The sequence below is a fragment of the Struthio camelus genome, chromosome 1 (genome assembly GCF_040807025.1).
Source record: "Struthio camelus isolate bStrCam1 chromosome 1, bStrCam1.hap1, whole genome shotgun sequence".
In the NCBI taxonomy this organism is placed as follows: domain Eukaryota; kingdom Metazoa; phylum Chordata; class Aves; order Struthioniformes; family Struthionidae; genus Struthio; species Struthio camelus.
The window spans coordinates 154,192,146-154,214,558 of record NC_090942.1 but is presented as its reverse complement, the minus strand read 5'-3'; the positions used below and the strand labels follow the sequence as shown (position 1 = coordinate 154,214,558).

Sequence of the window (22,413 nt, the reverse complement as noted above, 5' to 3'; positions counted from 1 at the left end):
TTTTTCCAGGATGAACTCCAGTGAAAAGGCATCGCTTTGCTCTCTTGCTCTTTTATGCTGTATTGCAGGCTTTTCAGAAGCAGTTTTAGTATTCTGGCCTTCCCTTTTTTCTTTTTTCTTTTGCCTTTTCTTTTTTTCTGCTTTTCTCCCTCCTTCCCCCCGTGTTTAGGAACCAGAGGTCTTGACTTCTGAATCTCTGGAAGGCTCAACCACAAGACTAAGTGCTATCCAGCTGCTCACAAACCACGACAGTAGCCGGAATAATAGGCTGGCCCCAAAGTGGTGCGTTTCCCTGAAGTGAACTGGCCAGGGAGTGAAAGGGGATAATGAGTCCCCTCATGCCAGAGGTCTTGAATGGCAGATAGGCCTCTGCATGAAGCCATGCTGGGGACACAGGCAGGATTAAACCCCACACTTTAATCCTTGTTTGCCTTAGTTTGCAACTCAGGATGTTTCAATTTAAAGAGAGCCCTCTACATTTGCAAATATAAGAAAACATCAGATGTTGAATGAGTAAATAAGGCGCGTTTACATTCTTCAACTAGCTGATAGCATAGTTTTTAAGGAAGGAGTCATGTTCTTTAATAAATCTCATAATTTAGTCGTAATTGCATAATAGCGCTGAAAAATTTCAGCATAAAATAAACTTATTTCTGGAACTTTTCCACAGTACATGAAAATGTGCTGAAATAATCAATGTTAACTGGAACCCTCTTAAAGGCAAAGCCATATTTGTTGTTAAACAAATATTTTTAACTGCCGTAGCACTGACGAGCCAGCTAGGTCCACAGCTCAGTTGCGTTAGGTGCTGTACAAAAGCAAAGCATAAGGGAATGCTCAGAATCTCACTGCACAGTTATAGCACATGCCAACCTGCTCCATGTGTTAAGCTGAGGATAACCACCTCTCTGAAGTAATTTTGTGATCTGCATTCATTTACAAATGTCTCCTGCTATGTGTCTTGGTTAAAATTATGAAGGAAAGGCTTTAGAGGAAAAACGTCATTATTTTTCTAGGTATGTGATTTCCTCCTTCCATACACGCCTTATTCTCTTCTGAAGAACAAATCTGAATGCTTATACACTGATTTATCTGTTTAGCTGGACAAGTACTCTCCAAGTTGTGATGAAAGTAGTTTTCATTACTTCCCATGTACAGATTATTCCCAGTAGTTTGTCTCCCTTAATTAAGAGACTGAACACTTCTTGTTGCTTGAATCTCACAGGCAAATTGCATGCCCTCTTATCAGGACAAAAAAAGGTGAAATAGGAATCATGTTACAGCCCAAATGTGGCAGGAGGCTTCTGTTGAGCTCTCTGGCTTATTTTAGTCATTTGGCCAACTTCCCACACCAGATAACACTGATCTGAGGTGTAAGTAGAGGGGCTCTGTGTGGTGTTAGAGACATGCTAGACAGGAAGCACATTTTGGGGAAAAGCTCACAGATACGAGTCACATCCAAAATTCTCTGGTCACCTCTGTTAAGCAGCAATACTGTTTTTATTTGTTTGTTTGTTTTGTTTTGTTCTGTTTTCCTGATCCCTTGGGAATGGAGTGTCGCAAACACAGAGGCTTAGGCTGAAACTTTCTGACTATGGCAGCTTTCTGTGATGCAGGCAGCTGCCCACAATACCCCAGCTTTCTCTTTCAGTGGCCAATTCAGCTAAAGGATCCTCAGCCTAACTCCCTGCCTTGGCCAGTTGTTTCCAGTACCAGGCTGCCACTTCACTTGGGCTGTTAAAACTGTTTGCGGGGGGCCACACACTGAACCTAGCAGGGAAATTGGTTGAATTATAAATATGTATGTGTGTGTGTGTGTGTATGTTTTTCGTGACATTATTTTTGGATGGTTCGGTTCTCCTAGCACAGGCTCATATGGAGCTGTGTCAGCCCAGCTGAGCTGGTGGTGCTCTGTGTTGCAATAGCAGCGCTAAGTGATTGAGGGATCGGGCAGGGGGAACAAAGGAGCAAAAACCTGAAGGTGGCTTTACCATGGCAGAGGGAATTATCCATGGAAACACAGCACGGCTTGCAGAAGACAATTCCAAATAGATTTGCCACCCATGAAAGTACTGTTGCTTTGTGAAGGGAAATGGACCTGTGAATGGGCAGAGGAATGTATTCAAGAGACTGGAAACGGATGACCTCAGAAAAGCTTCTGAAAGCTTTCCTTTTGCGGAAGTTCAAATATTCACTAAATAGGGATGTCTAGGCTTGGACAAATAAGTAATACATGCCTTTGAGGTAGCAAGCCCTAAAAGTACGTCTTCATGCAAGAGGAAGGTGTGATGCTTGCATGGACCTCCATCCCTTAATCCAGCTACCTTCTTAAACAGAAGCAGGGGAGACTGATTTAGTGTACAGTATCAGCTAGAGCATGTCCCTGGAGAAATTAAACACTGATAGTCCATCTAACCTTCAGGCTACCCTGTACCTGCACAGCTCTCCATGTGAGGCAGACTGAGCTAACACATGCCACAATCACACCTTTGCTGCAAATTTAATTTTAAAGACAGTTTAACCCCTCTCTTTTTCTTCATTTGATAGTCAAGGAAAGAGAGGTCTGGTCCCTCAAACACAGCATGCCTGGGAGTGCTCAGGGCTGCATTTTTGGTTACGGAATGCAGGGCAAAGGAAACGCTAGAGAGTATGACAGACTGCTGCACACAGACTAGGTTACAGCCCTGACCTTAAGAAGCAATGCCTGTTAGCCCAAAATAAGACAGCCGTGGCAGGTTCAGGGTCACAGGTAGCCTGCCGCAAACTATTCCATTTGTGCTGTGAAAGTGAAGTTGCTCTATAATAATTTACAAGTGCTGTATGTGACGTGCTGTACATCTCAGGTCTTACACTCTTGCTCCCAGTCATGTGCCTGTAGCTATACCTTCAGTTTTAAAGTGCTAAAGAGCTGTAACAGGCATTTCTGTGACATATGCATGTGTCTGAAAGCCTGGGCCCCAAAGTTGTTTATTTATAGGCTATTAGACACACTCCTATTTCTGAAACAGGCCCTCCCCCCTCACATTTATGACTATCGTGACCCACGTTCAGCTTATGGTGTATAGGCTTTATGGTCTCGCTTGCCATCCCTTAGTAGAAGATAAAAGGTGGATACCAAATGAACTTCTCAAGCAGGGAAGAACCATAAGCAGAGGATTAAATCTAGTATGAGGCAGAGATTTGTAAGAGCAGGGACTCAGGAGTCAGCAGGTGCCTGACCCTAATGTCGGGTTCCAACACCCAGGGTTCGGCCTTGGGAAACAGAGGGGCCGTTAGGGATGGGAATCAGCTATACAGTGCACAAGAAATTAATAGATCAAAATGTACAAGGCCACCCCTGAGCACAGGGTTTGGTGTTTCTTTGTATCACTCTTTTGGGTTTAGATTCCAAAATCCCCATCTGGACCTACCCCAGTCATGCCCACAGCCTGGGGACACCAGATGTCACACAGGGTGTGAAAACAAAGTTGATAACAGCTAGCAAGGATTTGGAGAGAGCACTCCAAATGACATAGGCCATATTGCTTTTGGTAGGGGCACTATATCTTCAGATCAAAGGGGACTGAAAAACAATCCAAAAACAGCTCCAAACCTCTCTCAAGTGTAAACTAGTTCTCTCAGTCAACTTCTCCTTTGAGGTGAAGAAAGACGCATAGAGAATACAGAGAGCTTAAACAAGAGGGCACACATAACTCCAAATATGGGCTGCCTCATAGCTGAAATCCCCCAAGCAAACCACTGTTTCATTAGCAAATAAACAAATGGGCAACACTGGTCTTCTTGCAAGTATGTGGGAGAAAATCGCACCTCCCCTTCAGACTCTGACTAGCAGACCAGATAGCATGGTCAGGTTGGCCTATGTGAGCATTATCAAGTGCTAGACTGGCGCTCTGGCTAGACTTGGCAATGCCAGCCCCCGCCGTAATGTTTGTTCCCTTCCTGCACGGTGCAATGACTTACAGGCAGCAGAGAGGGGCTCAGGTGGCTTCGTCTGCAAGAGCTAGTCTTGCCATAGCACTGCGTGCTTATAAAATGGTCTCAGAGCTCTGACTCATGCTGAGGTTAATGGCTGTTTAAAAATGCAGACCTCTTTTGTCAGCATATTAAATCTTGTACAGTTTTAACTGACTGTTCAGATAATATAAAAACATATTTTGAAATCACTTAAGCCTATAGTTGGAAGTGGTTTAATTTATTTCAAAGTAAAATGTAGTGAAGGGTGCCAAGATTCCCTAGTAAAAAGCCAAAATGCCAGCAGAGGCCTCAGGATTACAAAACTGGAGGAAACACTTTTGAATACAGAGCATACCTGCATATGAGGAATAGATAAGAAAGTGCTATGTTGACTGAGGAGACAAGATCCTGCCATCCTAAACCAGACCGAATAACTGCTACTAAGAGAATCACCTCACCGAAGAGAATGACTTCCTTCTACTCTGAAGGCAAAAGTGCTGTGATCAAATGTGAAAATTGCGGTAGTTCCCTCTGATTAAATCTTTATGCCCCCCAAAATTTGCACCTGATAGCCCTCAGCCAACTGAGTTGCCCTCCCAGATTATCACTGAGGTGGCTGATGAGTGCATGTCATCAAACTGTGTATCAAAAACTCAAGGAGAGTAAACATTCAAATTGTTCTGGGAATCAGCTTCAAAAAGCGTGTAAAACTGATTTTCTTGGAACAGACTACGAACGTGCTTAAGACCCCTGATTCAGGAAAAGCCTTAAACATGTGTTAATATCCATCCTTTCTAAGATATGTCATAAACACGCACAAGTCTCAACGATGAGCACGTTTAGTGTCTTTGCCAGGTTGTGGGGCCGCAGTTGGAGATCCAAGGCTTGGAGCTGATCCCTGAGGGGCAGCGGGGCTGGCACAGACCCAGGTACCAAGGATGCAGCAGGCTCCTTGTCCTGCACACTGCCGACATTTCTTCTCCCCCTGGCACTCTCCTGAGCTGAACTGGGGCACCTCTTCCCATGGGGCTGGGAGGAAGACGCAGGCGCTTCCCTCTTCAGCAACTGCCGCAGTGCAAAGACAGAGAGGGAAAACATCCCCGCAGTGAGCTGGGCCTGATACCCTGGCATGGCTGTGGTTGCTTTCCTGTTAAATCCTCATTAACTTGCCTTAAAAGTTCAGCCCAGGCAAGCGTGTGATACACAAGGACTCCTCAAGGCAGCTCAGGTAAAACTACTTGCTTTCTAACCACTGCTTTTAATGCCTTATTTTAAAAGTCTATTAGCTTAGCACATAAAGCACATCTTTCAGTACAGGAAATTGAGTCAGAGTTGAATTAGAGAACGCCTGAAAACATAGGTTGCTCATTACTGTTTTTCCTTCAAATCAAGAGTGGGATATTAGTGGTACCACGAATATTCCTGAGTGATGCATTTTAAGCTAGATACTGTGAAATATTTAAACATAAAGGACCAGATTCTTCTTTACGTGAAGGCCTCAAAATAGTATTTAAATCCAGTTTAATTTTCAAAGTATTAATCTAGTCCTGTCTGATCTTGCAAAAGATGGTTTAGCGCATTTAGTAAAAATTGTTTACATGATAACAGATCAAGTGTCATCATCATTCTGGTAGCTATTAAAATATAGTTAATAATTCCAGTTCCAGCACTCAGCTATAAGAGTTGTTTTCCATTTCAGTGAACTTTCTGCTATGGAGAGGAAAGAAATGGTTTCTCCACATGACTGACCATCAGGTGTTTCTGAGCATGAAAGCTGGCTTGTAAATGTTCAGTGTTTACCATTGCTTGTCTCTGTCAGGAGTATTTTCCGACAAGCAAATAACCAGCCATCCATGAGCACTCTTTAAGGAGCACCACCTTAAAACATTCTTTGGCAGTCCTCTCTGCAATCTATCTCGGTGTGTGCACATATTAGCTTCATTTCTGGAGGCTATGTAATTTTTTTGGTGTTACACAGCTATTTGAGTAAGAAAATGAGGGTGGGCAAACCACAGTCCACCACCTAACATGACTCCACTGCAAGAAGTTTTAAGGACACAGAAGGAGACCTGGTCTGATGTGTGGCCCCCACTTTTTTGGGAGGGGGGAATTGGTTTCTGTATGTGTGTGAAAAGTGCTCAGCGATAAAAGGAAGGAAATGAAGAGGTATCTGCGGATCACAGATGGGCTCTTCCGCCCTTCTCCCTGCTTGAATTCAGCTCTGAAGAAAATCTTTACGAACTTGGCAGAGTATCAGTGGTAGCTTTTGGACTGGATGTTGACGTGCAACAAGGATTTTTCTGAATTAGTCTTTACAGCTAATAGCTGATTTTTGTGTGTTATTTTGTTTTAGTGGTGCTCACTGTTTAAACAAGTGAGGATGTTTAAACTAGCGAATTTTAAACACGCGAGCATATCCTCGTGCTTCAGGGTAAGCTGAGCTGTGCTGTAGACTTCACAGACTGCATATGGCGCCTGCGGGGACTCACTCAGATATTTATGTTGTAGGGCCTACCCGTACTCAGCTGGTCCCCTCCCTTTTGTATATAAGCAACTTTAGCTGCACATCACAGGAAACAAAACGACTGCGTTACACAGCAGAACTTAAACCATTAAAAAATCCGATTTTGTGCCTGGTGTCTCAGGAAGGCCCTTCAGCTGACGATGTCTCCATTTGAAATGGTTAGTGGCTACGCTGCTTTTACCCTTACCCAGCAGAGCGGGGCAGGCCAAGGGCTTCCCCCAGCCCTTCCTGCAGCTGCCCAGCGCTCTGCTTTCTGCACGTGGCGGCACCGCTGCACGACCCAGCTTACAAAGTCACCCCCCTCTCCCTGTCCGGGGCCACACATCCTCCCTGCTGCCATTGCGCCCACGCAGGAGTATGTGCAGGCCTGCACTGACCCCAATCAAGCAGCTGATCCAGGTGAAAAACTACCTGACAAAAATAAAAATAGAAGCTTAATTCAGCCTAGTGGAGGAGGCTTTTTGTGGGTGAGAATGGGCAGCCAAGATCTGAGCAAGGCAATAGTTGTCTAAGCTGACTGACAACAAGCAAAAAAGGTGCCTGGCAGATTGCACATTAAAGCTGGCTGGGCTGTAATCTGCAGTGAACGGAGAGGGAGGAGGGAAGCGGCGAAAGAAGTGGCAGGAAGGAGAAGACTTGCAGCCGTCTGAAGCTCAGTGTCCTCCTGATGATTTTCTGTGGGGCAATTTATTTGCCCTACGTGAAGCACAAAGGCTTAGACTCCTCTGACTTCAGCAGCAGCCGCCTGTGTCCCTGCTCCTTGAAGGCCATGAGGTGACACATAATTTACCTGGGGGATATAGAGAGCAAACCCCAGATACATTGCACTTGCATAAAAACTGCATAGTTAAGTAGTACTTTTAGCATATCACTATTCACAGTGACAAAAGCAAAATAGCAAAAATAACTGAGTGGATGTTTCTAGGGCAGCTAATATTATGGTGTTTTCTTGAAAGGCAATTTAGCCATGGCAACTTCGCATGGCTGGACACCAGACTTCCATAAATAATTAGTAGTGCAAATCTTCACCTTGCCTTTTATCTTTGTCACAGCGACCGGAAGGCGACCCAGTGCCATCTGTGATTCTAATCCATGCGTCACTAAAACCACAAGGTATGCTTTCCACGCTACTACTGTCCACCCCTCCACCCACCAGCATTGCCCATAAATCTGTTTTTTTCCAGAAAGGCTGGGACCCATTGGCAAAATCTGAAGCCTTGCCAAGTATTTGCTTGAAATATTAATATATTGTTAAAAAATAGAAGTTTTTGACAAAAGACATATCAGACATTTCGAAGGAGTGTCTGGTGAGCTAGTGTATTTGGATAGTGTCTGCTGTGAGGGTGATGGAAGAAATTGGAGAACGGTCTTTTGCAGCAGAAAGCGGTTTTAGCAGTGACCCCGCTAGATCCCTCTATGCTGCTAGAAACTAACCTAAAACAGTTGTTATATTTGTTATTATTGTTTATAGTATTGATAATAATGATAATAATAGTACAAAGCAGAGCTACCAAATTCCAGAAGGATGCTGTGTATTCCAAAAAAAAGCAGGCCTGGGTACTCACTGCAGGCTCACTTGCCCCACAGCTTTACCTGTTTTTTTGCTTTGTTGTACAATGCATGATTCCTAAAAGTGGCTACATATTAGAAAACAAACAGAAAAACCCAAAAAACCCACTGCATATGTTTTAAGATCCATTGAAAGGTCTATACAGGCTATGAAAACATGTGCAGTCCAAATAGCAAAATAATAATTAAAAAACGACCCTGACGATCTACACCAACAGCTCTTCCTTGAATACAGAGTGACAATTCTAAATAAAGCTGGTGATGTTGCTTAGGGCAGGGGCTTTTGGAGGCATGGTGCTATGGAAAAATACCCATTCCTTAAGGGATTGACATTGGTTCCATAGATACCTTGCATGTTTAGCTATTACCATAGGCTGACACAGTGTTTTCATTCTGAAGTTTATTTAGGCACCCAAAATTATTTAACATCATGAAATATTTATCTGTGTGTGACCCCACACAATGCTGCCAGTTTCTTAGGGAGGTCACAAAACTCCGGGGAATAAATTGCAAAACCTTTGCTCTACTCAGTAAAATTATTTTTATATTTTTCTACCTCTGCCACAATGATGCAGGTATAGTTAATCCTGCCACAAAGCAACTGCCATTGCTTTGTCTAAAATGGCCAACAATAATGCCACAGTCAGAGGAAGAGGATAATGATTCCTCTGCCACACAATGCAGAGTTTGCAACAGCCCAGGCTCTGGCAAAATGGATGAGGGAAGATATAAGGTGACTGAGGACAAACTTTAGTCCAGACATTCATTTTTTTGTGTGCAGTGGTACGTGTGTATGTGCAGCTTTCAGAATAACCAGTACCAAGAAGAGAATTTTTGGTAAACATGGAAAAAAATCTCTCTTCTTACTTGTCTTTAATTGTAGCACACCTGTTCCCTGCTTTTTACCAAGGTTCAAAGTGTTCACCCGGGGAGCGGCACAGTCCCTGTCTGCAGTGCAGCTCCATGGCCTTGCTCTCCAAGCACCTGCGGCACAGCTGGCCAGCTGTCCTTCACCCCTTTTGTCTTTACCTCACCAAGCAGAAAGAAAGACCCTTAGAAGAGCTGTATTCAGAATCATCCTGGTACAACACAGATACGCACAGAGCAGAGTACTCACGTTATCCTCTGTCAAGGACCTTCATTCACAGGGCCACCCAGGGCACGTGCACCCCCAACTAAGCTGTCCAACCAAAACCTTCCTGATGGCAGTAGGCATCACAGATCTTTGTGGGCTGAACTTCCTCAATCATTCTTTCCTTCTCAAAGCTGCATCTGGGCTGTGCCTGGTAATCAGAGGCAGTAGAGGTTAACACGATCCTACCTGTGCATAGACTGCTGCAAGAAAAAAACAAAATAACCTATTTTGCATGTCAATGGCTAGAGATGGCAAAAAACCACAGCAGGAAAGTCTTGGGCCAGGCATGAGTAAAAGGACCTAAGCACCTCAGGTAGATTGATGAATACTGCATAGGTGCTGTAGGTGTTTAGGAACAAGCTGACATTTTTTTCAGAACATCTATCAGAAGTGAAGTATCTGTGGTTGACCCTGCCCAGGGGCAAAGGATCCAGCCCTGTTTTTCTGTTTCTATCTCTATAATATCCACTGAGTCTCACAGTCAGCAGGAGGAAAGCTGGAAGGAACCACAGAGACTCTGAATTTCTCGGCAAACTGTAACATGTCAGAAAATTTAATGAAAAAAAAAAAAGCTTTGGAGAAATGCAAAGAGTATCAGAAATTTAAATTTTGAAACTTGTCTGTGGCATCATTTCTGTAAAAATTAAGCTACTATAATAAGAACTGGCTTGACGTGGGGTTTCCCTTGTAGTGATAGGATTTTCATTTTCTGTAGAAAACGGCGCAAAGCGAGAACAGGGCTCTGTTTTTTGCTACATGCTTCAGTACCTCTGTGAAAGGGTCTGGTGAAAGGCTTTGGTAAACCTTTTCCTATACTGTGCCCCATACAAACTATATCAAACAAAGCTTATTTGCTGACTGGGAAGTCTTTAGCCTTTGCCTCAGTCATTTGCGAAGTAAACTCTGGGAAGCAGCTTCTCTGATTTAAAATTAACTCAGAGTAGCTCAAATGACTCAGTGGATGATTTCAAACAATTCACACCGTCTCGTCTGAACCTCTACCATCTTATTTGCATGTATTTGGGGCTACTTTTATAAAATAAACGGATTCTTATCTGTCCTCTTTCATAGCCTCGGTGTAAGGGCTACAGGCAGACCTGTAGACACTCAGGTCTGCAGTTTGCCCATCTATGGCATCAGCCACAGTTTCATCTGTTAGGCTGCCACAGGCACAAATATTTACCTATGTAAGGTGAAAATTTGCTATCTAAGATTATTTGCATATTAGAGAATAAAAGCTACACTTTAGCTTAAAGATTGCCGGTTTAAAACGCAAATGGCCTGGGCCAAACGGATAGTGCGGTGAATACTTGCAGAAATTACGCTGAGTTCTTTGGCCAGTCCTGAGGAAGACCTTGCATTATCTGCGGAGTCACCGCCACAGGGGTCTGTGTGAAACTACACAGCCATGGCGTAATTTCTCCTTTCTGCTTACTCGCTCCTCCTTTGAAAGGAAGACAAGAGATTCAACTGTCCCGTTGCTGTTCTAATATGCTGGTTAAACGTGGGAAGGGAGATGACTACTCTTACAGCAGTGTAGTGCAACATTGAGAAGGGGCTTATGTTTTCACCTTAAGGGTAAGGCAGGATGCTCGTATTCATTTCTAGCCTGTATTCAGGGACGTTGAAGTCCTTCGAAAACTTTCCAGTGATGTCAATGATCATAACTTAAAACTACTCAGCAGCCTATTTTCCACCTCTGGTTTCTGGAACTTTCCCCCACACAAGCTGAAGGGAGAAAAATTAAATGGACTTTCCCCCCTACAAAGATCCAGGAAAATAGTTCAGGCAGACAGAAGTAGCATCCTTTTTTCCCCTTTCTTCTTTTTTTTTTCTTTCTTCTTTCTTTTCTTTTTTCTTTTTTTTCTTCCTTTTTTTTTTTTTTTTTCTATAGCAGCTCATAATCTGAGGCCTGGATTATTTTTAATGTTACATTCTTCTTGTTGTTGTTATTTCTAAGGAGAACAGCCTGTCAGAGCTTTGGTTGTAGGGTCTGCCAGATAACTAAAATGGAGCATCCGGAGTTTCTGCAGAGAAATGGTATTAATGGCCTAACTGGCAGTCTGGGCTCCCAAAGGGCCGGGGAAAGAAAAGGTCACTGAGGAAGGAGGAGAGCACAGAGCTGCTCTCGGCTGTCCTCTCTCCAGAGGAGCGTTTGTCCAAAGGTGTTGTTGAGCGCACAAGGCGTTCGGCAACCTATGCAGCGGCTAGGTTGTAGCCGATAAGGATGTAACTACTGAGCTATAAGTGGGCCCATATATTCAGCAGTAGAGTTTACAAGCTCTTCATGACCCTCATGGCTATCCCACTGGTTAAGGAGAAAGTTTTAGGGCAGACAGTGGTTTGCTCCTCTAGATCTTGGCTATTGCGAGCCCTATGGTTGTTTAGTTTGGGCCTGGTCCAAAGTAAGTCTTCACGCTTTGATTTGTGTTTTGACTGAATTAAGCTTTGTTTTTCCATTTTGAAGAGGCCCCAGGGAGCAGGCTCCAGGTGCGAAAGCCATATCAATCAATCAGGCTGCTAATGTTTTACAAGTATCAGGGTGGTTTCCTTTCGCATCGTTTTGGTTTAGGAGTACATAGATACAACAAATAGAAAAACAAATGCTAAAAATACCTTCAAAACAGTTGGAAATATCCAGATTTTTAGGTTTTACTATTTAGCTTAAGCAGCCTTTTTCTTATGATCCTGCTTTGGAACTGATAGTATACAATCTGCCATTCAAATAAAATGAGTTTTCATATCTTACCACGTTGAAGACAAAATGCCTTTTTATGGCCTTTCTATTAATTGGCTGCACTAAGCTCTGATCCGTTGGCAGAGCCTCTTTTTTTCCCACTGTCAGCCAAAGCACCAACCGTTATAGTCTTTTATTCAAAGTTTGTCAATAAGGGACAAGCTAGCATAAAGGGGCTGCTTTTTCCCCACCAATGGACCACTCCCAGCCGTGCCAGGCAGATGTTGCTAGGAATAGGTGGAAACAGTGAGTCACCACAGTATTACTGAAGCTGCTAGCAGGAAGGAGCAGAAAGCTATTGCTATAGACCTGTCACAGATTTCTTCACTGCTAGAAGAAAGTACAAAACCTAGAGGTAATGACAGGTAGCCCCTCACCTAGGATGTAGCTCATTGCTAAGCCCTGCAGTTTTTTCGGAGGCAGAGATCGTTCTGCATCTGACATGATGCTCCCATACAACTCTCCACTTTCTTACAGGAGAATCCTCAGTGAGAATGATATGCCAATAAAAATAATGTCCTTAAAAAAAAGAAGCCATCTGTGTATATATAAAAATGGCCGAGGCCTCCTTAGTCAAAGCCTCAGCCTCTAAGCCTCTTCATGATCTCGATTTTGCCAACAGCAAGTCCAGCTCTTGTGCTTTCTCTCTTTCATATGGCTTTGCTCAAGCAGTATCAAGTGCTGGCTTGGTTAATACCAATAGCGTATATAAAGGGAAATACATACAATCATACGAGAGAGTAGAGAATGATCTGGAGCATGCCCTTGGATGCCCATTTTAAAATAAACCTTTGGAGTTCAAATTCTTCACAAGTCCATGACAGGACTAGCCTAGTGCCATAATCTCTCAGTATTTGTCAGCTTGGATCTCGCTGAACATCAGCCTTCCTAGTCTTACACTGCAAGCTGACTCATTATTCCAAATTAATGTTGTGCTCATATTTTCCACGCTGTTTCAATACTACACTCAGACTTTTTAAACCGATCATTTAATTAAATTATGGCAACTGATGTTACTTCAATTCCTGCAGTACATGAGGAGGGGATGCCAAGGATGCATGTGACACTTGAGCTTTCAGGGAAAAGGACAGCCTCCGTTCTGTGGGAAGATGAAACTTTTCAGGGGACTGAATTCTGAAAAAATTATACTCCTTTCATACCTTTTGAGTTGACACTCCAAGATGCAAGGCATCAAAATCACTTGCAGAAACCTTGTCTTACACATTCAAGGAGAACTGGGAATGCAGCTATTCCTCTGAACAGCTTAGACAGCCTCCCTTGCTGCGGGGCATGCTGAGACAGCACAGCTGGCTGTGTGAAGCATTAGTTTGCCTTGGCTTTTACTAGCCACCCAAAGAGCAGTGTTGCTATGTGTTAGGTTACGTGATTAAAGGCTAATCACAGCAAATAGTAAGACCACTGAGGATCAGATGACCAGCGGAGGAACCCTAGCAACCTGATAATGGATCCCACTGAAATGGCTGCTCCCTAAGGCCATCAAAGGAGAAGGATTAGACCGTTCCTGGCTTGAAACCCTTCAAGATGTGCCAGCCAGAAAAACTCTCTCCCCAGACAACCGTGAAAACAAAAGGGAAATACTGCCTAAGCAGGCATAGGACTGGGATTATTGTGGGATGCAGGGGCAAGAGCATTGTGGGATGGTGTAAAACTTATTAAGGGGCGTTTTAAGGGCACTGTGGGAATGTGCAAGACTCATTAAGGGATCTTTATGGGAGGAACCAAAAGTTGGGAAGTGGAGGAATCAGCTCCATTGAACTGGGGAAGAACAAGCATGAGAAAACAGAGGGGAAAAGGAGATAAAAGCACCTGGTCAAATGTAAACAGGTTGTGGTCAGTGCACTTTCTTAACTGAGCCCTGTGCTTGATCACTGCAATCTATCCTATATTCTTGTTAAATCCTGTTTCTAACTAGCTGCTGTGTGGATGCACTCTCTATTCTGAGTGGTTTTGAGTCTTGCTAGCAAGACTCAAACCGGACTGGTAGAATAAGAGGTCTGAGTACCAGCAACCAGAGTGGGACCATGAACTTCTGGGGCTCATAGGTCCAGATGCCAGCAGTTGGAGGAATGGGGCATGTAGGTGCCATCTACAGGATAAACTGAGTGCCTATGACCAGCTACTGGAGTGACCCATATATTGTGTATATTATTCCACTAACGGATTTCAATCCTGATCATCTGGAGAGGAGAAATGGCATCAGGCTGTCCACGCCGTTCATGCTGATGTGAGTGCTGCATGTATTTGTGTGTGTGTGCTAGTAAAGGTACTGTTTTTCCTTTGTGTTGATTTGTGTGACAGCGATGTGTGTAATGTGTTTGCATAGTGTGTGTGTGCAGGCTGGACCCTGGAACACAGAGCCACAGCAGCCTTACGTCCGTTGGGTTGGGACAGGAGCAATCCACTTGGTCCCAAAGCCCGCCAGATTTGGCTGCCCCTAACACTGTGAACTTGCTGAGGACTCTCTGTTCAGGCACTTTCCCAGCTCCCAAGCAGCTAGCCAGAGATACTTGGTTCCTGGAAGACATCCCTTCCAAGATAATAAACTTCATTATCCATTTTCAAAATGGTCCATACAGCATGGGGAGAAACATCTGGTCACCACTGGTTTTGTGTCTTTTATAGGAGTGTGCAGCATTGCAGAAATGGTCTGACAGTCAATTTAATGAATTATCACCTCTTTGGGAATGGAATGGCTGTGGTTTGCCAGTTATCCTTAAATCACTCCTACCACCAGACAGACTTGAAGATAATATAAGGAATGAATTTATTCAGGAATCTGAAGATCAGCAGTATGATCTCCTTATTTAGAAACAGCTATACAGAAATAAAAGAAAACTTTGCCTATGGCTGCAGAGAGATTACCCTAACTCTGTCTGTTCTCTGTCTTATCCAGTTAAAAAGCTCTCTGGGTGCTCATATAGCTTTCAGCTGGAAACTGGTACTTAAGCGAGACCTGCTTCAAAGCATGAATTTCACTGAAGGGCTCTTGATCCAAGGATATATTTGTCCACGTACATCTCTTTTCTCCCACTCCCACTACTCCCATTCGTGCCCTCCACCCCCTTAACTGAGCCTAGGTAGGTGAAATCTCCTCCTGCCCAGACAGGGTAGATGCATCACTGTCCTAGTGCTTACTCTAAGGCATGCTGACGTGAGAGAGAGCTCCCCCTGGAAGGCGGAGCAGTATTCAAGCCTCTTTGCGTTAATTCTTTATGCACACAAAACACCAGCTTTTATACGCATAAGCTAACCATCATAGAAGATATAAGCATATGAACAGTGCGAATGCACGTAGTTCATTAGATCTTGGCTGCACGGAGACAAGAATTGGTATTAACTTCAGCTTCAGGATTACAATGTCTTGGGCATGAACAATACCCCAACTATGCCCTGTAAGTGCTTTTTCTTCCTTTGCAGGTATGGCTATATCACATGAGAGAGTTCTGGAAAACAGTAAAACCAAAAGTCATTTATCATATTCTGTAGTCTATTAATGGTCTTATTTTCCATCTGTTCTTCCAAATCCAGGATCCGTGTTAGCAATCACTTTGTGTCAAGCAGTCCCTGTGTTTAGATCATGTGTATTCTGTATGTGACCCTAACACCCATCCTCACCTTAGAGTTTCCAAATTTACCACTGATGGCAAGCATATGAAAGTGCTAATTTCCCTGCTGCAGGAGCCAGCGCAGCGGGACACCCCATGGGAATGGCTTTTAGGGGGTCCCATCTCAGAGCTTACCTTTGGATCTATAATTATGCCGTGTCAGTCCTGGGTGCTCTGAACTGGGGGGAATGACAAGAGCAGCTGAGCTGGGTAAGTGCCCAGGTAAGTGCCTACCAGCACTCTTGTGTGGCTCAGCACGAGCCGTTCTGGAAAAGGCAGGCAGTGCTGCGTAGGAGCAGGCAGTGCTCTGTGCTGATTTGGCACCCTGCGGCAGAGTAAACGGACCTTCCAGCCACTTCTGGGGAGCCCCATTCAATTAAACTCCATTAATGAAATAATTGGATTTCTATAAAACCAAAATGATTTTTTTTTCCTAAAAATCTGATCTCTGAAAGGCAAAGCCATCTTCAGAGCTCTTCCTGTATAAGAGAATGGATCAGGCCCAAACTACATCAAAGTCGGAGATTCCACGGGCAGCTGTTGGTTTTTGGTTTTTGTTTTTTTTTTGACAATCCACAGAGTTGAACCTTACCTTCAGCCTAAAATCATTGCAGTGTACAAGGTAGAGACAACTTCTCTTACTTTCAACTTGTTCAACTCTTTCAGTGCTAGACGCTGCAATGCCAGGAGGCCTTTCTTACTGTACTCCATTAGGTTTGGCAGCTATTAAGCTGCTTGCGGCTGAAGTACTCAACTGGAAAAAATGGCTGACACCTGTGGCTCACGCAGGGACTCGGAAAGAAATATCTTCTTTTTGATGCAGTCTTGCGTAGGAGCACATTCTTCCTAAAAGATAAACAGAAGCGCTGCTGCCTGCTGAGCTGATGCCAAGTTTAGTGAAATCACAGACCAAAGAGAAGTGTGAACCTCTAGTCTCCATATTGGCAGAGTGCTCTCTGGAATATTTAATGCTTGCGCCCAAAAATTAAATGACAGATTTGTTTACAGAAGTGTTTTCCAAGAGATGTTTCAGCTGCACTCGGCAGCTGCCCTTATCACTGGTCCTGGACGTACCCAGCCTGTCTGGGTAATTTATCGATTTGAATGGCTTTCCATTAGACTTCTGTTCACAAGACACAGGCATGCTCCAGCATCATGGAGGAGCTGTAAAACAACAGCTGCAACAGATGGCTTCAGTTCTCGTTTTGGTTCGGAGCACCCTGCCAAAACAGTGCCAGACGTACACGTACGTGGAGTTTGATGAATGAGGAATAAAGTAAGAACATTTGTCAGTTGAAAATGAAGAGGACTAATGTGCTTTAGGGAGTTAGAGTTAACGGGGGAGATTTGGGGAATGAGGTGAGGGGGAAAAACTGCAGGTGTTTTGAGGAAACGCCTGCTAATCCTTGTGGTGAAATAAGTGATGGCATGGATATTAACGACTCTGAGCCTGAGAGGATTAACTTGCAGGTTTGATGCCTTGAGTGGAGGCGGGAGGTTGACAGACCACATGTTGACACCACAGGTGCCCAGGACAGAAAGGAAGCAGGAGGAGAGATGTGAAGTGCCAGCAGTAAAAGCTGAGAGAAGCAGTGACGATGGAACTTGGAAAAAAACAAATAAAATAACTGTAATGTTTCAGTAGTCTGGTATTAGGTTGAATGATAGTTTTATGAGGCATATAGATGGCAATTACAAAATACTACCACATTCATCATCAGGCCATATGTAAAAACAGATTGCAGGTTTTGCACAACAAAGACTCCTAAGTCTTTAGTTATCCAAGGATACCTAGGATAACTTATTCTATGAGTTAGTCTCTAGTTATATCACATGTAGGTTTATTTTTAAAAGCATAAAAAAGCACTGATTTTTTCCCTTCAATCTGGAAATCAGAAAGCTATTTGTGTATTTTGATCAGTGTATAGTAACAGATCAGCTTGTTTCAGCTGACAAGAAACATAGCAAAGATGTATCACTTCTTTGTTCAACATGTTTTCGTATTGGTTTCTGTGCTCGGAGACTTATTAATGGCTAAATGTGTCTGTCAAGACTTTTAAATTGATGTTTGGTCATAGAACTGATTATTTGTCTTTGCATCATTTAAAAAAAATCTGAGCAGCTCAGATTATGAGATAGGTAGTTCTATGGCTTAACTAAGTTACCAAAAAAGGGGCGTCACTCTCTTAAAAGCCATATTCTCTCTGAAGCTTTACAAACAACTGTGACCATATAAAGATGGTGCCATTTTTAACACACACGGCTTTTTTCAACCACCAGCAAATTAACTGCAGCTCTCATAAAAGACATCACTGAGAAAGCTGAAGTATCAATATAATCAGCTAAAGACTTTTCATGCTGTGGATGAGAAAAGAGGTAAATCAGTGACTCAACAGAGAAAACAAGCTTTTGAGGCTCATCATGATAATGCACAAGATCTGGGGAAGGGGAAGCAGTAACTGTCAGGTTTGACATTCATTCTGGCATTTGCATCCAGTCTAGGATCTCTAGTGAAATTCTTCACATTGTGCTAAATGACCTAAAAGTGCATTGTTCCCCTGGGCTGCACTTTTAGCAGCCTTGCAAGGAGTCACTAGAAAAAATTGAGTTACCAGTTATGCAGTTGATTATGTCTTCAGGGGAAGCATATACACCATAACACCAGCAGCTGCTCTTTACAAACAGAACATTTTAATATTGCTATATCCTTGTTTCAAATTGCACACTATGGCTTTCAGGAGACCAACCTGAAGCTTACATTAGGCTTACAACACTAGGCCTACATCAAGGCAGTGCCAGAAGGGGAGATCACTGTTCTTCTGGTTCTCCTATCTTGTTCCACTGTGTGCAGAGATGATACAAGGCTTAAACATTTGGTTGAAGATTTTAGATTCATTGCCAGCTGCATTATCCCAACAATTATTCGGAATTCTTCCTGTTCTTTCCAGTTTCTATTTCTGTATTGGTTTGGGATGTGTCTTTGAGGGTAATACAACAGTCCTACTAATTTTACAAATGAAGACTGAAATACTACCTAATATGTCCTAAGAATAGCCTACTGATTGAAATATCGTATGTGCAGACAAGATGATTTTTGTGTGAGGTAGACAGAACTTCTAATGCAATTGGAGAAAGCCGCACTGATAGAAAAGATGACCGTGACTGAGATGCACAAAAAAGACCATATTTTGCAGCTGTTCAGTTCAGCAAAGCTCTCCACAGTGACAATTCAGAGCAGTTTATAGGCTTCTTTAAAATAGGCAACCAGATCTGTTTCCCTGAGGATCGCTTGCTACCCAGGCACTGCCACAGCCCTTTATGCTTGAGACCATGTCCTCCCCTAACATAATCCTTGAGGCAGACAAAGTGGAGAAATAGCTATCACAGCCAGTCTTGGGGCTTTTTGATGGGAAGTCTGCGTATGCCAGAAAGATTCCTCTAATAGCTGTGGAGGTTTGAGAAATTCTTTGTCTGCTAAAGTTTTTTTTAAGATCTCAGTGTATTTTTAAGATCATATTTTCAGCAATCATCCCTCGTAGTTTCCTCTGTAAGTGGGAAACTGAACCCCAGGGAGCTTAATTTGATTTTTTTAAGTGCTTGGCACTTGCACCTCCTCTGTCCTTCAGTGGGACTTGCAGGCACTTGCCAGTTTTGATCATGTGGATGTAAATGTCATGTCCAAGGCCACTCAGTGAATTAATGCCAGACCTGGGATTATTATTACTATTATAGGCAGGCTGGTGATTATACCTATGCTTAAGGCAATCTACATCTTCCAGTGCAGAAGCTTATTTTAGTCTCTTATACATGCCAAAATATAACTGCTCAGGCTAAAATTCTTTATCTATACAAGCACCCTTGTAATGTGGGCAGGCGAAGCAGACAGGGCACTTTGCTTGGTTGAGTTTTCTGATGGCAATTCCTGACTGTCACTGCAGGGTTCACAATACTGTACTTTTCTCCAACAACAGTTATCTCATGATAAAATGTCTTTCTTCTAAAAGGAGTCCTGAAAATTTCTTGTGTGTGTACACTCATATTCACTGACAGAGCTAGGTATAGCGGGGTAAAGACATTAACATAAGCAGACAGGTGATGTGCAAATGGGGTGCTGAAATTCAGTTTCACTGGGATTTCTTCCCCCTTCTATTTTGAATTCAGGCAGTCACTTGGATGCTTTCACCATTGCAGCTCACAAATAGTTACATCCCAGTATATTGTTAAATGCAACCTGTCCTAGTTTGTCAGGATTTAGTTTGTAGTTTTAGATTTGGACTGAAGAAGTCTTATCATGATCCAAAAACAGTAGCCAGAACAGGATGAACAAGCACTTCAAACAAAATGGTGAAGGGTAGGGGTGGGGCCATGAGACAGCTGCTAAGAGCAGTGGCCTTTTGTGAGCCGTAACGTTTGCCGGGCAGATAAATGAAGAAGTGAAGAAGAAATGATTTGTGCTTTGCCAACCTTGATGCACTCTGAAAATATATCTAAAGCCCCCTCTGTCTAAAGATATATCATCCAGTCCTGTCTTTACTCAGGGCATTTGTCAATGCTATGACACTGGATTTGCAAAATGAGCCCTCAGATATAAAGCTATTAAGTAAGGGCTGAAAAGCAGCAGTGCAAACTGGGGACTGGATTACTCTCCATCAGTGTATGGGGAAGGGGTTCAAGAAGGGGAGAAAGGTGAGAGTTCCCTAAGTTTTCTGTGTAAAGTTTGCTTGAAGAGGTGTTAGGACACTAGGTATCCAAACCCTCAGATGAAGGTTCATCTGTATCACTTATGGCCCAACATATATCCAGACGTGGGTATTGTTTGTGCTGGAGAGAGGAACTCAGTAAAGCAAACAGCACCCACATCTGAGAGCATCCTCAGCCTCTGTAAGCCAGCAGGCCTGGAGGAGTGCAGTCTGCCATGACTGGGCATGAGAAGGACCAAGCACTTGGAATATTTGTTTTCAAAAGCAGCTGCAGAAACTTATGGAAAGAAAAAAAATCCATCAGGGTCATTAAATATAGCCCCTGCTTCTGTCTCAGGGAGTCCCCAAATCCAAACCCATGGCAATTCAGGAGAATGCTCTGGGCAATATACATTCTCAGGCCATTGCTGGCATCAGAATGGGTTAGACTAACCTACATCTGGCCCAACACAGGCATTTTTGTGGCACAGTAGACACAATAAGGGCATCTCATTCTGAGTTAGATGCATTTCACATAGCTTTAGTCATCAAAAGTTAGCTGATGTGAGTCATCTACTCTCCTTCTGCAGTCAGCAGCAAGAGATAGGCACCTCCACAGACCAAAGAAAGTATGTAGATAACTGGCTTAGACTAATGCCAGCTTTTGATGGCAAAAAGTAGGTGAGATGAACTGCTGATGACAATGCGCATGGCAAACACAAAGGTCACAGGGCTCCAAGTGTTTTAGCCTGCTCTCAAGCCTGCAGTTAACTCTGCAGTGCTGCCACAGTCTTGGAGTCCTGACTCAAAACATGGGGTGGGAGGGGAAATCAGACAGAAATCCTTGGATATCAGATCAGCTTTATTTTTTTTACATAAGAGTGCCTTAACCTCGTCTGTTCTCTGGAGCCCAGATGAGGTGATGGTGGTGAGAACAGCAGCCCTGCAAGGAAGAAGCTGAGGCTGGAGTCCTTCAAGGGCATCTCGGTATCTGTGGCGCTGGAGGTTGCCAGGTTCCCAGGAAAGGAAGAGAGGCTGCACGCCAGTGATTTTGCATTTGAGAATGCTCTTCTTCCACTTGCAGGGTGGCTGGGTTTGATGTTTCAAATGCACATGTCTAATTCAGAATTGGAAGAGTGATAAACTGTGATTGCAAAGGGTAAGAACAGATGAGCTGATGGCTTTCTAGCAGAGCGGAATCCCCACTTTGTAACAGCAAATGCTAATCCCATCCTCCTCACCACAAGGACCTGAATGTAAAGTGTATGCAGAGTATTGACTACTGGCAAAATCTCCACAGGCTGCTTCTTCTGCTCTGCCTCTGCTTTGAGTCTCTGGCAGAACATATCATATGTACAGAACCTATCTCCAAACTCAGATTAGATTAAAGGCTCAACAGCATCATAATGCAGTTTTAAACCCCTGTGCTACCATGAACACAAATGTCAGGGCAGCAAGGTCAGATTCCCATGAATGTCTGGCAGTAGAGCTCTTTGGAAAAGACACTACCAGTGCAAGTTGGTGAGATTTGGTTTATTAAAACTCTTACTGAAAATGTACATCCTTCTTGGATTCCCAAGCTCCATCATCATCTTGCGAAGGATGGCACGCCCAAAACCTACTTGTGACTGATCAGTGCTAAAACTTCTAACTTCAGCACACTGAATGGCTAACAGGACCTCATTATGGACCTCATACAGGACCACAGAAGCCACACACTAATGCATACCTTGGCAGAGAAACAGCAAGGGAAATAGTTATTTTAGCACAGTCACCTGCTATTGCCTTATGGCAGATGATTGACTCAAATTCTTGCTTTGTTTCCTCCTAGGACCTCAATCCTGGGAGCTGCGGGCTGGCTGTGAGGCAGACAGGTCCAGCATGGTGGAGATGTGTAGCTGGCAAAGGGCCATGGAGATGTTGCTTTGCTCTCCGTGTCAGAGCCTCGGAAAGCTCAGAGCTGTCCTTTCCTCAGTGAGCTTCATCAGAGAATAAAGTAATATCCGAAATGAAGCTGGATCATTTTAAATCAGAGAGGCAGTGGATGGCAACCAGCTTTACGGGACATTTTTTCAGAGAGAAAGGCAGTAACATTTGGATTAATGGATCTGCAATCCATCTTTCTGAAGTAGCTAGAAAGTGTGTTAGGAGGCCACATTTACCCAAAGCTCATCCCTCTTTGCTTGATG

General features: G+C 43.5%; 1 long non-coding RNA gene across 1 annotated transcript in view; it reads right to left on the bottom strand.

The window, feature by feature from the left end:
- The window catches only part of LOC104143360 (uncharacterized), a 47,277-nt gene that overhangs the window by 18,493 nt on the left and 6,371 nt on the right, over positions 1 to 22,413 (bottom strand). Inside the window, exon 2 of the long non-coding RNA XR_693894.2 lies at positions 9,165 to 9,330. This is a non-coding gene — a long non-coding RNA (uncharacterized lncRNA). The remainder of the gene's footprint in view (positions 1 to 9,164; positions 9,331 to 22,413) is intronic.